The sequence below is a fragment of the Protopterus annectens genome, chromosome 13.part0, assembly GCF_019279795.1.
Source record: "Protopterus annectens isolate FY-2018-M chromosome 13.part0, PAN1.0, whole genome shotgun sequence".
Classification (NCBI taxonomy): Eukaryota; Metazoa; Chordata; order Ceratodontiformes; family Protopteridae; genus Protopterus; species Protopterus annectens.
The window spans coordinates 100,860,208-100,877,634 of record NC_056747.1 but is presented as its reverse complement, the minus strand read 5'-3'; the positions used below and the strand labels follow the sequence as shown (position 1 = coordinate 100,877,634).

The 17,427-nt window shown below is 40.0% G+C and overlaps 1 protein-coding gene across 2 annotated transcripts in view; it reads right to left on the bottom strand.

Annotated features, from left to right (window-relative positions):
• Positions 1 to 17,427, bottom strand: part of RAB11B (RAB11B, member RAS oncogene family) — a 715,258-nt gene that overhangs the window by 189,112 nt on the left and 508,719 nt on the right. The gene's annotated exons all lie outside the window — the stretch shown is intronic.

The following is a 17,427-nucleotide window of genomic DNA, read 5'->3' as shown; positions in this document are numbered from 1 at the left end:
TAAAGTTAAACACGTATTCAGAAAATAACTATTCCTAGAAATCCTTGTACTTCAGCATATTGTGTGCTATACTGTGAAAGAAATTCAAACACATTTAAGTGATTAAAAGCTTCTGTAATCAAACTTCAAGGCAAATAGCAACAGCAAGTTTAACATCTCAGTACACAGAACAGCATCGGTAAACAGTAAATAGGAAACGGAACAGCATCAATAAACAGGAAATGGAAGAGTATAAAGACAATATGATCAATTTTAACAATTGGCTAAAGTATTGGTGTCATTCTAAGGGTATTCAGTATCTGTCAGCCTGGAATGACATCCTTGACAAGCCACGTTGCTTCGCTAAGGACGGCTGGCACCTGTTACCCCTGGGCTTTCGAATACTGGCTAAGGCTCTTGCCACCCCCATAGTGCCTTTTTTAGGCAAGGCTCAAAAGACAAACCCACCTCCATAGACAACACAAGAAAAGAAAAACTAAGTGTAATGCTGCTCAACGCCAGAAGTCTAAACCTCAAGATGCACGCACTCGAGGCTATCCTCAGTATGGAGAATATCGATATCTGTGCAGTGACAGAGACCTGGTTCAAGGCCCCAGAGAGCACCCCAGCACTACCAGGTTATACCTCATACCATGCTTTTCGGCCCCAAAACTCGGACCGAACCACAAAAGGAGGGGGAGTATCCATATTCATCAAAGATACCCATACCTCCAGGTTAGTGGCACTACACGAAGCATCGGAGACCATCCATGTACAGTTAACAGTGGGCAAAACTGCCTTTCAGTTTGTAGCCTGCTACAGACCACCCTCCCAAACTCAGGAACACCACTCGGCCTTCCTGAGAACACTGGAGAATATGAAGGTCTCTCCAAACACAATAATATTGGGTGACTTCAACTACCCAAACATCGACTGGGAAAACTACTCAAGCCCCAACACCCTTGCCCAATGGTTCCTAGAATTTATAAACTCAAATGCTATGGAACAACTGGTCACCACTCCCACAAGAGGGGATAACATATTGGACCTGGTCATCACCAATATGGGGTCTCTATGTTCCACACCAGAGGTATGTCCCTCATTGGTAAGATCAGACCATAAATTAATCTCACTGGACATCCATATCCTATCACCACCCCCAGCCAAGGAAATCACGGTGAAAATTTTCTCAAAAGCAAATTTCACACTTCTCAAAACTGAGGTGGAATCCTTCAGAGCCACCGGGCCAGTGGAAAATACTGCCCAAACAGCAGAATCCTTTACAAATGCATTCTATGGACACCTACAGGAATGCATGGATCGTGCTATCCCAAATAAAACCAAGACTCACTCCTCCAAAGGCAGGAGACCAGTCTGGTGGACCCCGGCCATAAATAAGCTATACAACAGAAGGAGGAAGCTACTACATGATGGAGCAAAATCCCAAAAAAGGAAGGCATCTCTGATCAGTACTAGCAAGAAACTACGATCCCTCATAAAATGATCTAAGGCCAGCTTCGAAAGAAAAATTGCACAAGACACTAAAGATAATCACAAGGCCTTCTTTAGTTATGTCAGGAATCTGGGGGGCAACTCCCAGATATGCTCTGAATTGGTACAAAATGACAAAAAATACACTGATCCCACAGACATTGCCAACATCCTGGCAGACAGGTTCAGTGCAAATCCCCCCACTTCCCCCCCAAAGACCAAATGTCTATCCCAACAGAATGTAGCCTCCCTGATATCACAAATGCACAGGTGAGAGCCGCCCTCTCCAAAGCAAAAACCACAGCATCAATGGGACCAGACGGTGTCCCGGGCTGCGTCTTACATGAGCTCCAGGAAGAACTAAACCCTCACATAAAGTCACTGTTCAGTCTCAGCCTTGCTACAGGATATGTACCCAAGGAATGGCGTACAGCAACAGTGGTCCCGCTTCACAAAGGTGGTGCCACAACGGACCCAGGAAACTATCGCCCTATAAGCCTGACTAGTCTGGTTTGCAAAGCTATGGAGTGTATCATCATGGAACTCATAAACAAGGACATTGGTAACCTCCAGACACTGGATCCCACCCAATTCGGCTTTGTTAAGTGCAGATCTTGCCTCTTGAACCTGGTTGACTTCTTTGAAACAGTTACCAAGGCCATAGATGAAGGGAAGGTAGTCCACACGGCCTACCTGGACCTCGCAAAAGCCTTTGACACAATACCCCACTCGAGCATCATAAATAAGCTCACCAGCTTAAATATTAACCTCTATGTCACAAGATGGGTTGCAAACTGGCTCAGGGATAGAACCCACATGGTCAGTATTGCAGGTGCCATGTCAGACTCCAAACCAGTTACAAGCGGCATCCCACAAGGCTCAGTCCTGGGACCTCTCTTGTTCGGTATATACTTCTCTGAGGTACAGGCTAATACGGGAGGACTATGGCTGACCAAGTTCGCAGATGACTGCAAGCTGGGCGCCATAATCGACTCTCTGGCTGACACAAGCATCATCCAAAAGGGTCTCACAGAGATGGATAACTGGTGCTAGAGCCATGGCCTTAAGCTAAATGCCAAAAAGTGCATAGTCATCCCATTCGGGAAAAACAAAGTGCCCACAAATTATCACATAGGTGGTAATCCATTAAGTACGGAAGAAGTAATTAGGGATTTGGGGACCCAAGTAGATAGAAACCTCTCTTTTGACAATCACGTTGCCAGAGTGGTTAGAAAGACCTTCTATATAGCCCACCTTATCACGAAAGGGTTCACATCTAGAACAAGAGAGGTCATTGTGCTCCTCTACTCATCACCCATCAGGCCCATAATTGAATACAATGCCCCATTTGGGATGTACCTTACCCGACACCTGCAGCAACTGGAGAGGCCCCAAAAGTACCTCACCAAGAGGATCAAGGGACTCAAACAGATGCACTATGCAGTTCGGCTAAAGAAACTCCAGCTCTACTCAGTTGCTTACCGCCTACTCAGAGGTGATCTATGCCTGACATATAAAGCCATGTCCAACCCAGAGTTAATGGACATGCTCCACCTCAGGAAATCCAAATCCCTTAGAGCTACATGCTCCAGGGGCTTAAACCTCAGCACAGAAATAAATAGGACATGCTGGAGGGACAGATTCATATCCCAGAGGCTGCCCTCACTCTGGAACAGAATCCCAGTCCATGTGAGGCAGAGCCCCTCACTGACCCTCTTCAAGAGAAATCTTGACGAGTGGATGGGAGATCGTAAGTTCACCCCTGGGATCTCTTCTGTGTCCCTGCTAGACAGGAGCACAGTAAACTAACCTTAAAAGGGCTATCTTCTGTGACCTACTCTACAGAGGCACAGTAAACTGATTTAAAAGGGTGGCAAAAGCCAAACACACTCTGGCTAGGCTTGTAAATGCCCCAGGGCAGATAGCCTAGTATAAACCTAAACCTATAAGCGTCAGTAAACAGGAAACAGAACAGAACCATTCTGGTATGGGCAGACTTCCTCAGTTTCAGGTGTACTGACCATTTCATCTGTATCACAGGTACCATTTAGTTGCATACTCAAGACCCTACACTTTAGTTTGTTGCAAAAAAAAATGCTTTTTAAATCGTAGTTTTTATTAAGGAAAATATTTGGTTCACAGCAGGTTACATTTTGAATGTTTAAACATTAAAACATTTCACTGGAATTAAGTCTTCAGAATAATTATATGTTGTTAGGTGTACACCTGAAATTGAAAAAGTTACCATTGTTACGGCTCAACAAGGAACACACTTGTCTTTGGTGCTGGTTGATGAAAAGGTTGTAGGCTGTATTCCCAATCTGGCTGATTGGATTAACTTTCAAATTGCTTACAATGTAGTGCAATATTATTGGCACTGAACTTCTTACTGTGCCATCCTTCAAAACAGACATTAAAATTGAGCTCCCAACTGCTGGACTTAGTGATAATGTTGATGTCAAAGATCACACTGTACCTATTGAAAAAAGCAGGGGGAAGTTTCCCTGATGCCCTGGCCAAATTTCCCCTAGTAGTACAAATACCACCTTAAGTCTCTCATGGAAAGAAAAGCTTAGTGGGACTAACCTGGTCAATAAAGAACAAATAAATAAATAAATAAATAACTCTGTAAAGGTCTGGATAGGTTACAGGGCCTTCAGTGAAAACTGGACTCTTACTCTATCCATGCAATAGGGGGCTGCTTCTATCTAATATAGCCCTTTAGGCAAACAGGGGTATGTCTTTCACGCACAGAATGTGCAGGAAAGGTGGTAGCATGTAAACCTATAAAATTTATACAACATCTGTCTTCTATAATGGCACAGATAAAAGTTTCTCAACTGCAAACTTCCACAGGTATGTCAGGCACCTCTGGTAACCTACATGTAGGAACCTTGTTCAAAAAATTGTCTCTTTTTTTCACGTTCACAGATCGCAAAGCCTCTTAGAGTACAGTTTTGACCTTGATAAGTATGCCACCATCATGCCTCTCAACCTCTTGGAGCAAGAAATCAGGACAAAGCCATAAATAAGGGGGAGACAAAGGCCCAAAAATAGGGACAATTTTTAAGTATTGCTCTTGCAAACTTAGAACGTTGAAAGACTAATCAGCTTTGCATTAGCATTTTTTGAAGGGTATGAAGTCTGAATCTCAAATGTCTGTCATTATTCTCTGATTTTAATCCTCAATGATTTGTCAATGATATGTCAGAAAACCACAATTTTATGAGAAACAGGCCAAACATATGTGGCAAAAATGTGGACATTCTGCGAAAGTCTGTGCAGTTGAGCGGTATGGCTCCATTACCTGTGACAACAGTATGAGACTCAGATTCTGAGCAACTCTCAATTATATATGGCAGCCAATTAAGTCTACAATAGTAGCTAACAGACAGGCTTCATCTCTAGGTGCAAAACATCTAAATCTGGTAATTTTATCAAAATCTCTTTGGGAGTCCACTGTACTTTTTGTTTCAGAAGTGCCTATTAACCATGAAGCTTCTATATTAACATATACAGAATGTATGTCAAAAGGGACTTCAGCTGTTACTCATGCTACAGATCTGCAAGAAGCAATTCAAGCTGGGCACCTCATTCTTTATGACCATCATATAAGCACTTCTGAGGCAGCAAATGCGTCCATCTAGAAATGAATCTGTGGTTAACCACTGTAACGATTTTCTTTCGGTTATCTCACTTTTCTTTGCCTTTTATCTCTTCCTTGAAAGTCTTTTCAGCCCTCACATCCAGGCCACAGATGAAGCATGAAATGGAGCAGAAACAACATGATGAGTTTTATTTCCTTTTATAAGGCCTGCATGCTCCACACTTGTGAAACAAGATAAATCAGATCCATCATAAGAAATGGGCATTTTGGAAATTCCATACATACTAAACGTTTGCTTTAGTTTCTCAGTGTTTGCTTCAGAAGTAGAATAACTCATGGCCCACACATTCATCCATGCTTAACTGCTGCTATCAAAACTAAAACGTTTTTCCAAGTAATGCAGTACTGACCTTGGCTTTTTACACCATCCACACAAGTGCAAAGGTGCATTAGATAGTGATTTACTGTTTACCTGACATCCACTGAAATATTTGCTTCCTTTTTGTACATCCTTTTCCAGGTCAGGCCACAATACACATGATGTTTTTGGGCCTTTCTTTCCAAATATTCTAGAGCTAGGCTAAGCAACACTTTTTGTCCTGGTACAGGAACTGTTATTCTAGCTTCCCAATACCATCCATGTCTAACACGACTCTAGTCTTTTGGAATAATATAACAAAAACCTTGTCTCATTTACTGAAGTACTTGAGCAGGTGTGCCCAAGCATACAGTTTCTTCTGGAATGGTCAATATACTCAGTGCGTCAGTATTAGCACAACAGTTTTCAGGTCTGTAGACCATCTTCAAAGCTCTCAGTGATTATGCAGTGTTGCATTCTTTGTGAACTCACTTGCTGACCCTGTTTCCTTTCACTAAACAATGTCATCAGTAGTTTAGGATCTATACAGAGTATAAAAACACAGCCATATAGACATTTATGAAATCTCTGGATTCTAAGAATGATGGACGAGCCTTCCTTGTCCTATTCTGAATACTTTTTTCCAGCAGGTATCAGTGTACCAGGAGTAAAACCAAGAGGTATTGCAGTACCTTTTGTGACGCCCGGTGAATATCCCACCGAACTGCCACCAATATGTGACGTCTCCTGACTATCCTGGGTCAGTAACTAAAGAACTTCAATCCTCGCTACTGACTATGATGTGAGACCGTCACTTAAACTAGAGTAATATTTCACAATTTTCCCTTAAGAGCACAACAGGAACATGCTCTATAACCTGGGACTGGACTGTATACTTTTGTCCAACCCAAATGTTACTCCTTATTATACACTCCAGAGCAATGTATCCCAGTTTAAGACCTCTGATATACTCACACTTAAATAGATTGAATCTTACACATCCACACATTTCTGGGAACCCTGACACAGATTTCCAGCTGTGTCCCTTCCCCCAAATGATACAGTAAAATGCTACCACCAATCAGAGCATCTACATGCCCTTTCAAAGGGGTGTCCAATTATCAAAATTAGATTTCAAAACAAATGGTAGCATATGGCCAGGGTTTCAGAGTGGCCCAAGAATTATCAAAGCAGAAATAAGCACTCTCAAATCACTAAAGAATGCACTGATTTACCAGCCACAATGTAAGATAATAAAACTATTTAATAATGAGCAAAATGATTAAAAATATAAAACAGTAATTTCAATAAACAAACAGAATTAAATTACCAGGAAAATGAAATTAATACTGAAGAATAGAATTCCAAAATTTAGAAGAACTCTGACTTCTTCTTTCTTCTTCTTCTTTCGGCTTTTCCCAGTTAGGGGTCGCTACAGTGGATCACCTGTCCGCTCATGACTGGCAGTGGAGTTTTACGGTGTGAAGTTGCCAGCCCGGTGCCCAACCTTCCACAGAAGGCACACACACACACACACACACACACACACACACACACACACACACACACACACACACACACACACACACACACACACACACTCACTCTCACACCTAGGGCCAATTTAGGGTGTCCCATTCACCTACAGCATGTCTTTGGGATGTGGGAGGAAACTGGAGCACCCAGAGGAAACCCACGCAACCACAGGGAGGACATGCAGACTCTGCACAGAAGGTACCCCAGCCAAGAATCGAACTGGAGAACCTGTTGCTGTGAGGCGACAACACTAACTGCTACACCACCGTGGCCACCCTTAGAAAATCTCTGACTAATTGGCTATAATTTCCTATCTGACTGAAGAACTTTGTCCCTGATCTAACTAAATATTACAACAGAGCAAAGGCAGGCTTACAGCTCTTTGTGAGTCCTTTGGGCATCAACTGCTGAGTACAACTTTAAGAAGTGAATTCAAAACTACAAACTCAACTGAACACAACTGAACTGTGACCTCAACTGTCTTCAGCAGGCTCATTTAAAAACTAGGTTAATTGTCTTAACTGTTCCATTTCTTATTTTCATTTCACTTTGAAAATCAAGAAACAACAGTTATTTTAAAGTTCCTTCCTGTTTTTCAGTCTCTGGCAGTAAACACATAGCATCTGAACGCATTCCGATGACATCAATTGTAGATCAGCTGACTTTGAGATGGTCTGCATTTAGAATCTCCTGTACAAACATGTTCAGTTAAACATGTAACAGAACACTGTTTAACTCTTTAAACATCCTGCACAAACAGAGTGTTAATTAACATACAAGAACTTATTTACAATATCATAGCTAGTCATGCTGGCGTACGATACACAGGTTAATCTGAAATTATGTATAAAACTTCATCCAGACATCCTAGCACAGATGACAATGTCTAATTTCTTCACATCTTTCCTTAGGCATACCGTGCACAGCTCCTGCTCTATAAGGTGAGAAACTCAGCCCTCTATGAGTTGAATAAGGGATGGGGACATCAGACTGTAGCAGAGATTTCAACTTTTGGAATACCCTAGAGTCTGTTATAATAAGGTAAACCTAGATATGCTTTTGATGTTGTAACATTTGTAGCAGCTATAGCTTCCACACAATGGCTTTCACTTTCTAAAAATATGTAAATATAGTACATATCTCAAGGACTGCACTTTCTTAAAAAAAGAAAAGAAAAAAAAAACATTTGTATGACTTAAGACACTAATATGCATACCCCAGTCTTCATCATACTGCCACTGTGCTCTGTAAATGTTTTTCTGGTGGGGCTCTGTAGCTACAATATCACCCAAATAAATTGCAATAGTTGCACACTCTGCAACAAGCTTTCACTAGTCATCTAAAATACAGCAGAAAGTACTCCATAATTTATACAGTTGTATGTAAATTGTCCTTTATGAGTATTTATCCAAATATTGCAGATATGGATCATCTGAAAGCATTTGTTGAAATGTGCAATTGATATCCAATTTTGAAAACCTCTAGCTGTCTGCCAATAATGTGAAAAGGTCTTACACTTAAGGTGTAGATTGCAGTTCCAAAGTATATACTTGGTTAACGGTTACTTTATAATTTTCAAAAATTCATGTGCAGTCTGGATATCACAGGAGACACTCATTCTACAATATTTTACAGGAATTATGATTTTTTTCCCTTAAGCATCATGTTCATTTTCTCTTTTACTTTAGCACAAATTTTATAATAGACAGATCTGGTCCAGACAGGTGTGGCATCTACTGTAGCAAGAACAACAGTTGTAGTCCCTTTTGACAAGCATACAGTATGTTAACACGGCTTCATGTTTAATAAGCACTTCTAAAGCTACACTTTCAGATTGTAACTGCTTTATTTCACTTCACCTTAACTGAGACATCTAATTCTAGATTCTTCCTAAAACAAATGGCCCAATATCTTCAGCTGTTGTCAAATATGTTTCTGATTGTTCCTATTAAGCAATTCTTACATTTGCAGCTCCCAGAATTTTGCAGATGCTTATGTATAATTTTTCAGTTTAATACCAGCTGACAATACTTACTTATCTGAACTTCAGTTTGGTCATTACACTGACATTGTTTCCAGTATCACCCTCAGCTCAGAAGAGGTATCCGTTCTGGTTTAATTTCTGTCAAGAATGTATTATTTCTGCAAATTTATTTATTTTTTTTGTAACATCTTTTTATTTGTTTTGAATCTATTGCAAACCAATACACATACAAAACAGAGATGCAAGTCTAACAACTACAACATACAATATGCCCTAAAACTATAAACAACTCTCATCTAAACCCTGACAAAAAAATTCTCTAGTGCATCTTTTGTAACATCACAGTAAAATATGATCAAATAATACATTCCAGAAATCCTTATGTTCAGGCTGCTAGTTTAATGAATACAAAAATATTTATGTGCACAAAGTTGCTTATCTCTGCAAATTTGTTAAAATTAAATGTGGGACGATTACAAATCTTAGGTCATGGTAACAAACAAGTAAATACATAAATAAAACCGCTACCAGCCATTTCTCTTTTTCTCATCCTTTCTCCTTAGTTTTGTATCTGCAGCCTGCCTCAAATTTATTTACTTTCATCTGTTAACCACTAAGTAAATTGGTCCACAGAACTTTTTCAGTGACAGCCTGGATCAGGGCAGACAGATGGTATACAGCACAATTTAAGAAAAGATGTACTGGCAGTGTTGTTAAATCAGAACCTTAAAATTGTCAAAAGGACAGACCATTAATAACACATTCTAGTAAGATTATTAACAATAATAAATAGGCTCATAGCTAAGTACTAGGCTTGGTACCCTTTTGGGCCATTTTAATCCTAGCCAATTTCTCTTTTGATAGACTGGCCTTACCCATCACATGGTAGATAATTTTATTATCCCTAGTGTGAATAACTGGGATCATAATACAGATAATTTGAGGAAAGCCATGCATGGGATAAAGCACTTATGAGGCACAGAGGGTAGTCTATTACTCATTCATAGATCCAAGCTACACTTGAATATGGACATGGATGAGCTTTCTTTTATATGGATGGGGAGTCTTTTCCATAGCAGTGGATATGCCGGTCACTCCAAACCTTCTGTAGAAGAGGCTTAGATCTCTAGACCAAGTATTTCTGATGCCATTTGACTTAATGATGCACAGTAAACCCATCAGTATTGGGTCAGAGGATGCCTGTGAGAGACAGACGACCTCTTAAGAGTCTGTAGGATACAGAGTATTTGTCATGGCTTTCAGTTGCTCCATGTAGGACATGTTTTTTTAGGCCTTGTATCCTTTTAGGAAGGTATGCCTGTGGGTGTTCCAGTTGTTGCATGTGTCTGGACAGATGCATGCCAAAGGGAGCATTATACTCAACAGCTGACCTAAAGAGTAAAGGAAGACAACAACATCCCTAGATCTACATGCAATCCCTTTGTTTAAGCTGAGCAGTATAGAAGGACTTTCTTATGACACAGGATACACGTTGGTTAAATGTTAGGTCACTGTCCGCATAAATTCCCAAAATCCTCAACAACTGGTTCAAGTCTTAAGGCTGTACTGTCAATGTGGTAGTTCCCCAGGGTAGATGACTTCCCAACATACCTCTCAACTGCACAGATTTTTGAAAACTGTCCAGATTTTTGTCTTACATTTTTGGTCCATTTTTCATAAAATTGTGGTTTTCTGGCAAATTAGTGGCAAATCATTAAAGATTGAAGTTAGAAATAATGACAGACATTTGAGGTTCAGACTTCATAACTCTTCAGAAAATCCATGCTAATGCAAAACCTGTTATTGTTTTGATGTTCTAAGTTTGTTAGAGAAATATTTAAAAATGATCCCTATTTTTTTGTGCCTTTGTCCCACTTTTATTTATGGCTTTGTCCAGATTTCTTGCTCTAACAGGTTGAGAAGTATGCTTCTCAATGGATACAAAAATGCATTTTAGCACTTTGTTTCTGCCACCAGGATGGCTAATCATTTGAGGATTCAGTGACTGCTCATAGCTTGCAGTCATCTGCAAGCTTCTCAAGCCAGAGCCCGTTGGTAATGGCTTTCACTTCAGAGAAGAAGATGCCAAACAGCAGAGGTCCCAGCACAGAACCCTGGGGGACTCCACTGGTGACTGGCCTCTTTGTGGAGGTACCTTCCCATGGTTTGATCTCCTGTATCCTACCTTTGATTCAGATGGAAATTGAGTGGTGTGATGTAAGGGTTTACTCCCAGCTTATTTAGCTGTTCTACTATGCTTGAGAGGAGGATTATGTCAAAAGCTTTGGCAAAGCCAAGGTATGCTGTACCTTCATCCATTGCTTTGGTACATATTAAAGGTACAATAAAAGTGAGACGTGCAGACTAAGGCAAAAGAATATCAGAACTTGCACGTACATATTCAGAGGAGAGTTCATTATACAGGTAATCAGCAATAGGTCATAGGGCATATCTAAGGCATTAGTACTGAGACTACACAATTTAGTACTGTGATTACAGTCACTCAAGGATTGTTTCATGGTATCCTGATAGTGAAATACTATTAATGTAGGTAAACCTGCATGGGAATCTGTGCAGGAATACCTCAACAAATCTGACTTAACTAGTTCATTTGCTTGACTACTACTAGGTATGTTCATCCAAAGCCCAGACATGGTGCAAAAAAAATACAAGAAATCACAAATGCACAGAATGGAAGCCTTACAATAAAGGAATGTAGAAATGCAATGAGAAGAAAAGAGCGAGAAATGTGGACAAACCATAAATAATGGGGGGGGGGGCAAAAATAGACACACACTTTAAACATTGCTCTTACAAACTTAGAAAGTTGCCAGAACAACAGGTTTTGGGTTAGCATGCATTTCCTGAAGGGTATGAAGTCAGAAACTCAAACGTCTGTCATTATTTTCTGACTTCAATCCTCAGTGATTTTCCAACGACTTGTTAGAAAACCAAAATGTTATTAGGAAAAAGACCAAAAATATGTGGTAAAAATCTGGATATTCTGCTAAAATCTGAACAGTTAAGAGGTATGCATTCATAATAGTTCCATTGAAAGACATCTCTACAATAAGAAGCAAGACACTTTGGAAGGAGGAAACACCATTAACTCCCATCACATCTAATTCCTCTTTGTAAAGTATTCTCCATTGCTAACACTCTCTAGAATCTTATCTCTGTTCCTTCGTCTACACTGTTTCTTTCTTTCCCTCTTGCTGACAACATAATTTTCCCAATAATCCTCATTGCTGCTTAATACTGTACATCTTGTTTACCATCCCCATCTTAGCCCCCACCCCATGAACATCCCTACCTTCTCTATCCCCCGCCTTATATCACACCTCCAGCTTCCTCATTGTATGTTTTTTTTCCCTTTTCCATGCCCCCTTGCCCGGTTCTAATCCTTTCATTATTTCCTTTCCTTTCCTTTCATACTGCATTCTGGGTCCATGTTGCCATAGTAACCTTATCACACTGCCACTACCACAGTCCTCCTCAGTCAACTTCTATGTGCTACAATCTTCCTACTTTCTGGTTCACTTATCCACCATCACATCCATTATCTTCTCCCAGTCTTTCTCCTAGGCCATCCAATTTCATCTTACAACTATTCTTTCTTCAGTTTCTGTACCACAATCTCACTTCCGTTCTGTACCTTTTCCGCACACGCTCTTTCCCACTCTGATAGTCTAGGCATCTGCACCTCATTTTGCTACATTCGCCTCGTCTGTATTGTGCTTTCCCAGTACCTAGTATGCAAATCCCAATGAATATTGTCACTGGTTCAACACACACACACACACACACACACACACACACACACACACACACACACACACACACACACACACACACACACACACACACACACACCAAAACAAATTAGAAGCATCTAGCTTTCATGCCCACAAATAAGAAAAAAAGGGGAATTGTCAATTAAAATCTACTTAAACTCCACTTTGTTCACTGTAGCTCTGAATATCAGAAATACGGTTACATGACTCATCTCAAAGAACCTGAATGTGTCAATCCTGTGTGCACAGAAGCCTAAAACCCATTAACTTATTTCTATCAAGATAAAGATATAAACATGATACTGCCACTTTCTTCCAACAAATGCTACAATGACAGAGATGAAAATGCCATCTAGTCAGGAGTTGTTGGCAAGAGTCAAGAGAAAGCATTTAACTAATCTTTTAATTTTGTTAAGTGAATGTAAATCATGGGTGCTCTTTCTTGACGCCCCCCTGAACACTGATTTCTATGAGAAATAATTTTGTAAGTAGCTAAGTGTCATGGAACCTGTTAAGGTTTTTAGGCCTGCTGCAGTTTGCACAGCTTAACTACAAATCCAGGCCCTGCATCCTGCAATCTTTCCCTCGGTTACATCATTTTCATCTTATTCAGCTTAAAAGAGGAAATAACACTGATCATAAAAATGTGTCTAAACTGTTTAAATCTCAGTAAGGTATTTTTGTAACAACACTGATTTTTTGTTATCGCATGATGTTTTCACTCTAATACGGCATTGTTGAAGAGCATCTCTTATCAAACAATATGCTGGTTGATGCATATGATTCAAACAGAATTTTGTCACATTTTATGACAAGTTAAAAATAAGCTGACAAACATTCTGAATGTGCTATCACTCATTAAACACAAAGCTGCATATTTTAGCCTGTAGCTAAATCTGCTCCACTTATAACTACAGTTAGACTTTTCAGATTTTGCTAACACCGAAGTGTTGCACACATTTACTGCTATCACTTTTTAACTGCATTTTCATAGCATAACACACCTTTACTGAAGGAGCTATAAACAAGTACATTATGTCCCCAGTGAGCATTTATGTCTGTAATTCTTGTTTACTGTTGCTGGTCACCCCAGAGTACATCATTACAACTACCAAATTTCAGTCTTTTTTTTTTAATTTAGTTTTGGTTATCGACGTAAGAATAAATCATGACTACATTAAGAGCAACAACATTATATTCATTTGCTATGTAACAGAACAAGAAAACAGTTTTATAATCTTGTAAATGTCTTCCAGCAAAGCAACAAATGCAGAATTAAAAGGTGGTGTTGGCAAGTGTCAAAAGAAAGCATATTACCATAATTATGGTGCTGAAATTGGTATAAAGATTATCAGATTTGCACAATATCCAGTTCTCGAGACAGAAATACAGTTTCAGAACTATAGAATTTGCTAGTAACTTAATTTTATTAATTATTCCTTGTACGTATTGCATAGTAGGACGACAGTAAGAAACCAGGTCACTGCTTAATACATACTAGGGCACAACGACAAGTATAATTAAAATAAAAAAAGAACTTTATTAGGTATAATTAACAAAATAACTCCTCCTGTGCTGCAGAGGTATGAAGTTGTGGCTGTAGCCCACCTGAACCATGCTCGATTAGTTTTGGGCCAACAGGAACCATCTTTGACTTGCTTTGGGCCAGCATGAACCATGTTTGACTAGCTTTGGGCCAGCAGGAACCGTGTTTGACTAGCTTTGGGCCAGCATGATGGGAGGAGGTGGCTGATGCCAGCTTGCCTATACTGGGGAAGGGGGCAGTTCTGCTGCACCGCTTGGGTGACACCAAGTGAGAGCTCTAGGTACTGCACCTGTAGAGTTGAGATCTGGTGAGCACAAACTGCACAACGGATGTACATGTGCACTTTCCCCAAAGACAGGAAGCTATTACTGAGCTCAAGAACGCTGTTGAAGGTGAACAGGAACACTTGGAAAGGGAAGTCTGCCTGGTAAACCAACTGATCTACTCCCTACCACCTGATTCTCTTTTTTTACGAAGAACTGACCAGTGAGGTTGACGTGAGCAATGAAGAGGCTTTGAATCTCACTTTGGGGAGGGGATATGCTCAACCTTCAATCTGCCCTTGGGATACTGGTAAGATTGTACTGTCCCAATGAATCTGTGACAGAAGTGGGAGCTTGGAGACATAGTTTGTTTCCTTAGCAAATAGGTTAATTGGATACTGGTATTAAGTGACAAGGGGAAATAAAAAAAAATATTCAGGAATGAGTAATAAATTATAATGGATGTGTTGTTAAATGAAGCTATGAAGCTGGGTGTGGTTACTTGGTAGAAGGAAAGAATTAAAAATTCACTGAACTGATGTTTAGCAGTAAAGTGCATCTCACAATGAATACAATCAGATAACAGGGTAAGATCCACATTTATCATAGCAGATACTAACATAAATAAAAAGTAAGTAATTGATAATCTTTTTTTCTGACTTTTCTAACCTACTTCCCACAAAACTCTAGCTGTTTCTGCTGGTCACTTATGTTGCAAAGGATAAAATTTCCCTGAGACTGACTATAAGTTTTTTAATCCTTCAACTACATAGTTAAATAAAGGGATGCCAGCAAGAGAAGAGAAGTTGTGACACAGGATTCCCATTTACTGACTAGTCATCACCTAGTAAGACTAACTTAGACCAGTTGCTCTTTTTTCTTTACACTACAATCAGACATATATGTGTTATATTACCTTCTCTGTCATATTATCAGTAGCTCCCTCAAAACATTCTAATTTACAAGTCCATTGACTTTTTACATAATTATATTTGATGAAAGCTTTATATTCTACACAAGTGGGACTGCTTCTTGTAATTCTTATCTGTTCTGTTATGCTGGGATTAGGTACGCAACCCGAGTGCCCATTTATTATAAAATCACTAACCCGAGCTTAAACAATTAGTCTGGCAAAGCAGAAAACTATTTTCTGTGGGAGGCAGAGGCCCCCTACCCCCTCACTTAAAGTTACCAACTTTAGTGGCTACACTGCCATGGAAATCAAACTCCTTGTTAGAAAATGATGAACTGAACTGAACAGTGGCCTCTTCATCCATGTGGGCTTCAGTGGATTGTACACATACACAGTGCCCACTGACGTTCCAAGGGTTATAACTATTACCTCAGAAGTGCAACTGGAGAAGTGGGAGGGCTATATACTAGTTATAACTTGGAGATACTTTTCAGTATTCCTACACAAGTAACAGGTGTGAAGGTACAGGGAGAAAAGACCTCCTCCCCCCGCAGAAATGGGAGGTGCACAGACTAGTTCTAATATGGGGATACTTTTCAGTATTCCCACTACTCCAAGGTACACAGACCTTGACAGTATACATAATTAACAGGTGTGGAGGTACAGGGGGAATCAACCTTCCACAGAAACGGGGGAGCACAGACTAGCTGTAACATGGGGATACTTTTCAGTATTCCCATTTATCCAGTGTACACAGACCTTGTTAGTGTACATAAGTAACAGGTGTGATGGTACAGGGGACAAAGACCCTCCCTGCAGAATGAGGGCACACAAACTAATTCTAACATGTGGATACATTTCAGTATTCCCACTACTCCAAGGTACACTATCCTTGATAGCATATATAAGTAAAAGGTGTGGCGATACGAAGGAGCAACACCCCCCCCCCCCCACAGAAGTGGGGGAGGACAGATTAGCTTTACCTTGGGAATGCTTTTCATTATTCCCACTACTCCAAGGTACCCAGACCTTGACAGTATACATAAGTAACAGCTGGGTGATGATGTCACTCTTCTTGACATCTGGGATGGGAGGGTGGCCTAATGGTTAAGGTGTTTGCCTTGCAAACACAAGGTGCAGGGTTTGAGTCTCATAAGGAATAATTGGCTAGGCTTAAAATGGCTTGCAAGGGCAGTTAGCCTAGTACAAATCTATGAACCTATGAATATGCATATATACATACATATATACAAACACACATACATACACACATGTGTTTACACATGAGCACACACACACACACACACATATATATATATATATATATATAAAGTTGAACAATTGAAAAAAAAATACTGATCCATAGCCCATTAGAAATAAAAAAGTAACACTGACGACCATTCCACACCCCTGCATTTCTAAATGTACTCTCTGTAAGATCACATGGGGATGAGAGCACTGTACACATGAAACCCAATTTGAGACCAAGTAACAGTCAATTATCATCTACCAATAACTAAACGTTTAAAAATGCCAGAAAAACTGTTTTTCCAGTGGGGTGCCCACCTTCATCCCCTACACCATGAGTAAGCAAAACTCTCTGTTCAGTCATCACAGATTTCTGGGGTCAAATGAATTTGCTCTCAGATGGGAAAGTTTAGCATTAATATTAGCATATATATTGATTCATTAAATTACTCTGATCTCTCACTATTACTTTTATTCAGGCTTTCACTTCCAATGTACAGCTCTCTACAACCACCAATGTTCTGTAATACTGATGATCAATGTCTTGTCTAGGACAGTTAACTATAACTCTGAGCTCATACAACAGTGATGTAATGGAAGAACTTCCTCACACACATGCGCACACACATACATACACAGTTAAGAAATCTCACTCCATAAAAGAGCCTGCTAATGGCAAAAGTGCAGATAGTACAGTTGTGTACACCT